Source organism: Neophocaena asiaeorientalis, unplaced genomic scaffold, assembly GCF_003031525.2.
Source record: "Neophocaena asiaeorientalis asiaeorientalis breed wild unplaced genomic scaffold, Neophocaena_asiaeorientalis_V1.1 scaffold264, whole genome shotgun sequence".
Classification (NCBI taxonomy): Eukaryota; Metazoa; Chordata; class Mammalia; order Artiodactyla; family Phocoenidae; genus Neophocaena; species Neophocaena asiaeorientalis.
The window spans coordinates 6,225,093-6,230,421 of record NW_020185332.1 but is presented as its reverse complement, the minus strand read 5'-3'; the positions used below and the strand labels follow the sequence as shown (position 1 = coordinate 6,230,421).

The 5,329-nt window shown below is 50.8% G+C and overlaps 1 protein-coding gene across 2 annotated transcripts in view; it reads right to left on the bottom strand.

Moving 5' to 3' along the window:
- Positions 1-4,884, bottom strand: part of ANXA2 (annexin A2) — a 44,107-nt gene extending 39,223 nt beyond the window's left edge. Inside the window, exon 1 of one of the 2 annotated variants that reach the window (XM_024735247.1) lies at positions 4,860-4,884. The gene's annotated coding sequence lies outside the window, so the exon portion shown is untranslated. Of the gene's footprint in view, positions 1-4,686; positions 4,798-4,859 lie in introns of those variants that run through there. The other variant, XM_024735246.1, reaches the window with a different exon arrangement.
- Between the last annotated feature and the right edge of the window lie 445 nt (positions 4,885-5,329).

Sequence of the window (5,329 nt, the reverse complement as noted above, 5' to 3'; positions counted from 1 at the left end):
ACACACACACACACACACACACACACACACACACCCAGCACTGAAGTCAGATTGGATTGGTAATTCTCCAAACATATTCAGCACTGTCCAACTACCTCTAGGCTTGGGTTTTCCAGTTCCCTCTACTGGGAATGCTCTATCTGGATCAGCTGACATCCTCGGGAGACTTCGGGACACAAAAAATACTGTTACCTTTCTCCTGTACCTCTCCCTGCTCTGTGCTCCTGTCTCTCTTGGTGTATCTGTGAAATATCAGAGCTGAGGGTACAAAGGCGGTCTTCCATTCTATCTGCCCCCAGGGTTTCTGTCTTATGCATCCCCATTTCCCCATAGGTCTGAGCACAGCGCCTAACACACTGGAGGCGTTCACTCACATTTCTGGATGGTTTACACACACTGGGTCTTTCCACATTATATCTTATTTTCCTTCTTTTCCACTACATTCTCCTTCCTCAATTTCCTTTCTCTTCCTCAGACTGCGTATTTCAAATGCAGCTCCAGTTCCATACATTCAGAGCAGGAGGCTTCAATTCCCAGCCTCTGTTCACACCTTTGCAAAGCCTGGTAGAGCAATTCAGGAGACTGCCTCTTTCTCATACGATATGCAGCTCTTCACCTTCTCCCACAGCTCAACCTCCACCTTTAATACCATCAGGGCCCCTCGGCTCCTAGCTCTGTCCACGGGACAACGTGGAAACGTAACCTACATCTCCTTGTGGCAAGAAAGGCAGGGAAGGAGGCAACAAGGAGGAAAGATTTGCAAGTGGCCTTGGGACTCTGACTTCCTCTGAGCTGGGAGTGTGGGGACTGGGTGTGGCAGAGAGACAAAGGGCAAGGATTCCATGTGACAGCCACTCCCTTGAGTCAGAACTTCCCACACCAAGCCTGGGAGTGTAACTCAGACCACTTACTTAGATGCTACTGACTTCTCTCTGACAAAGACTGAGCTCAGACGGTTTCACAGCTTCAGGTGTACCCTAGGGGAGACTTGGAGGTAATCTCACTGGAGCCACTGTGAAGAACAAGGCTGGGCATCTCCTGACCCCTACAGCTGACCTGCTCCCCAACAAAAGAGACGGGGACCGCCTCTGGCAACTGGAGGAGGAAAAACAGACCTGACAGTGAAAGAGCAGAAAAAATTTTTTTTAAAAGACTGGAATTTCCTCCTGATGTAGCCTAGAACTCGAATAGGGTGTGGCACCAGGGAAAAAGAGGGAGGTGGGTTCCCATATGCATGCAAAAAAAGAACATTCCATTTCTATTCTTTTTTTTTTTTTAATTTACTTTTGGCTGTGTTGGGTCTTCGTTGCTACCCGTGCGCTGGCTTTCTCTAGTTGCGGCGAGCGGGGGCTACTCTTCATCGTGGTGCGCAAGCTTCTCATTGCGGTGGCTTCTCTCGTTGCGGAGCATGGGCTCTACGTGCACAGGCTTCAGTAGTTGTGGCTTGCGGGCTCTAGAGCACAGGCTTAGTATCTGTGGCGCACAGGCTTAGCTGCTCCGTGGCATGTGGGATCTCCCCGGACCAGGGCTAGAACCTGTGTCCCCTGCATTGGCAGGCAGATCCTTAACCACTGCACCACCAGGGAAGCCCTCTGTTTCTATTCTCACAGTCAAATCCAGAAGGCAGGTTAAGTCAATGATAACTTTAAACAACACTTTCCCTAAAGCAAGTAAACTATGACACTCAGGTCTGTGGAACAGCTGGATTAAAGGGGAAATGAGCCCCAACCAAGTTTGGAAACAAATATTAATCTGGGAGAACGTAAAGCTCAAAATCCAATTACTGTCTATACAAATTCACTCGATTTTGTCTATTTTATTTTTTTCCCCACTAGATTTAAAGCCTAAAGAGCAGAGTTTTGTTTTTGTTTTGGTCTGTTTTGTTCAGTGCTATATCCTCAGTGCTTATACTGTAAGTAGAACATAGTAGGTGCTTAATAAATATTGTGGAATGAACAGATGTTTAAGGCAGCCCAAGAGAGCCTGGGAACGGGTTCGTGTCCTGGTCCAGGAGGATCCCACATGCCGCGGAGCAGCTGGGCCCGTGAGCCATGGCTGCTGAGCCTGCACGTCCGGAGCCTGTGCTCCGAAACGGGAGAGGCCACAGCAGTGAGAGGCCCACGTACCACAAAAAAAAAAAAAAAGAGAGCGCCTGGGACTTCTAGTTGTGACACACCCACGCTCAGTTTGTAAGAAATATCTCAGCAGGCGCACAGCCCCACACAAGGGAAGACCAAGAACGAAGGCCAAATTCTAGGCCCGATGGTGCAAGAAGAGCCTACAACCCTCAGAATCAATAGCAATTATAAAAGGATATCTACCTTGCCAGGAAAACTACTTAAATTAGAAATTAGTCAGGAAACCAATGGTCAGGACTGCCGGCATGTCAATCGATACAGCATTTTTAATAGCTCAGAGGATGTTATTGTGACCCCAGTCCAAGACCAAGCTCTTGCTCAAAGCCAGTGAGTCAGCAGTATTTCCTGGGCATTTGCAACAGGCAAGCCATTTAGCACTGCAAGAAATCACAAAATCTAGGCGGTCCCCTAATCATAAACCTCCAACTAAAAAATTTACATTGATGGTCATACCCTTGCACTGCAGATGCAATCCATACCTCTGGAGAAAGCCTTCACTGAAGATTTGAGTTAATAGGTGGAGTCAGAAGTGTTGTATGGGATTGTCTTAACACCACTGACCACTAAGCACACTGAACCTGGCCTCATATGAGATCCTCCTTCACAATGCTTGAATAATATATTATGTGGCTCCTTCCATAGCCTCAAATTCTATAAATTATATGTTTAGGTTTAAAAATGCTCTTGTTATCTTTTAAATAACACATCTCCCCTGGGTTGCTGAGGATTTCAGGACCACCAACCATTCCTAACGTTGAATATTAATGAATATTGACTGAATCTGCTTGTCTCTAGCTGGGTATGAGAACACTGAAGTGGGAGGGAGGGGGGAGTGCAGCAGAAATGGAGAAGAATGGACAGGCTTTTGTAATATGTGGGGGCGGGGGGGGGTCCTCCAAGGAGGCAGGAGGAAGAGAGAAAAGTAGAGAGGGTGATAAGGACATAATTTTCCAATTAAAATAATTTAATCAGGGCCAACCTTAAAACTTAGAAAACTTCCAGTAAAATACTTCCATGATTTACTCTTACATATTATACCTCATTTTACCTTAAAACTTAGAAAACTTCCAGTAAAATACTTCCATGATTTACTCTTACATATTTTTCCTCATCCTCCTCCCACCCTCCCTCCCCACCCACCATCACTCCCACCCCGCAAATTCGGCATGTACTATCAGTACTTTGATATAGCGCGGGTAAGGTAGGCGTTTTCTCGGCTAGCCTGAGAACCTAAGCACCTTCTGTAACATTGTTTCAGTGCTGTAGCGCATTCTGCACTGGAAATGACCAAGTTCCGGACAGGCACAGTAGGGCACACTTTTGGACAGAACCCATCAGTACCGTCAGTATGAGCTCAGGGGTCCCGACCCCTGAACTCCAGGACCGTAGGGTTCCTGGTAAAGACCCAGCGTGCCCCATGAAGTTACTATTCTTTTACCTTTAATAGCTTTAAAATGGCAAATCTTAACACAAAAAGAATGACACTCGGTTTTGGTATGGCACTTAATGTTTCCAGCGTGCTTTACAAATTTATTTTTGAATGAATATGGTTTTTGGAATCTTCGATAATAACCCTATGTGGGGAAAGTAAGAATGTGCATTCTTAGACCACTTTCATAGATAAGGAAATTGATGTCCACACCTTTTTTTTAACTGAGAGTTGATGGAATCCAGGCCTACAACACCAGGCGCTGGAAGCCATCTCACAGAGCTACAAGGAGCAGCCCGGGGGGCTACGCCCTTTTCTGTACCCTCTGTCCCTGACTCAATGTCGCATCAGCGCCAGTAAGTCAGTGACGATTCTCCCCACAGAACCACGGGAGAACACTTCCTTTCCTGATGCAAAAGTAGTCAACCAAATAAGAAACTCTCCAGATACACGGAAATCAAAAGTTGCTCTCCTACAAGCTAAGCTAAACAAAGGAGAATGAGGGGAGCTTCTTCCGTTGTTTTGTTTTACTGGGGCAGGAGGTTGCTGCTAAAAACTCCCACCCCTCATCCTCCCCCGACTGCTTCCCTCCTGCTCGTCGGCACAAGTTCCACAAATGCTCGTTTGTTTCAAGTAAAGTTAACTTGGAACAGATGGGGATTATTTTCTAGATAGCCGTAGCGCTAGTGTTAAACGTGGAGGGTGCCGCACGTCCGCTCTCCACCCGACCAGGGGCTCGCAGGGAGGCCACACCCAGCCCCCCAGCGGCGCCCGGCGCGTCTGGAATGCGAAGCCTCCCTCCGCCCCGCTCCCCGGCGCCACCTCGTCGGGCTTCCTGCGAGCACTTCGCGGGGGATGCCCAACTCCCTCCTTCTGCCCTGCACGCCCCAGGCCGGGGCACACGCGGCCCCCCTCACTCCTGTCCAGACCCCCCCTCGCCACTGGGCGCCCTCCCCGCAAAGCTCCTAGTGCGGACCGTCCCTTCAGCCCCCTCCCCGGACGGCCTCCCGAGTCCCCGTCTCCAGAGCTGCTCTTTGCAAGGCCGTCTCCTTCCCCCGCTCTCCACACCCCGCCAGCGCGGCGGCCCCGGGGCCATAGCGGGCGGGGCGCCCCGCTTACCTGGGCCAAGCGCAGTGCGCTGCGAGCGTCGCCAGATGCAAAGCGGAGCCAGCTGGCCTGGGTGGGGCTTTTATAGCCGCCACATCCTCGCGGTGCACGGGAGGCCCGCCCCGCCGCCCCCCGCCCCGCCTTCTCCTGCTCCGGCCGCTAGCACCCGAGTCGGGGTGACTCACATTCCCCGGTCCGTTCGGTCGCCCGCGGGAGACGCCTCGCCCTGGAACGTTACCCGGGCCGCGCCAGTGGGAGCGGCCCCACGCCCACGGCCCTGCCGTCTGATGAAGCGCCGCCGAGGCTTCCTCGAGGCCTAGTACCGGCCTAGTTTTCTCCTCTCTTCCTCTTTTACTTCTCGAGCGCCACGTCGAGTGCGCAGCCCTGCCTCAGGTTAATACGTTTTCAAGACTTTCGTAGACTCTGACCTTAAGTCGCTTTTTTGTTTAAGGCGTCAATGCAATGGAAGGAAGAATTGTTCCAAGAAACATAAATCGTGATTCCCCTGAGCTGGGCCGTTGGCATCCAGCTCCCCGTTACCGTCTGCAAACATATCAGCTTAACCTCTGACCGGCTATTGCCGGGAGGATCGCGGGGAGGGAGATCCGCCGGGTCCTGGCGGGCAAAGGACGGGCCCCGCCCCGGCCTCGGAGCG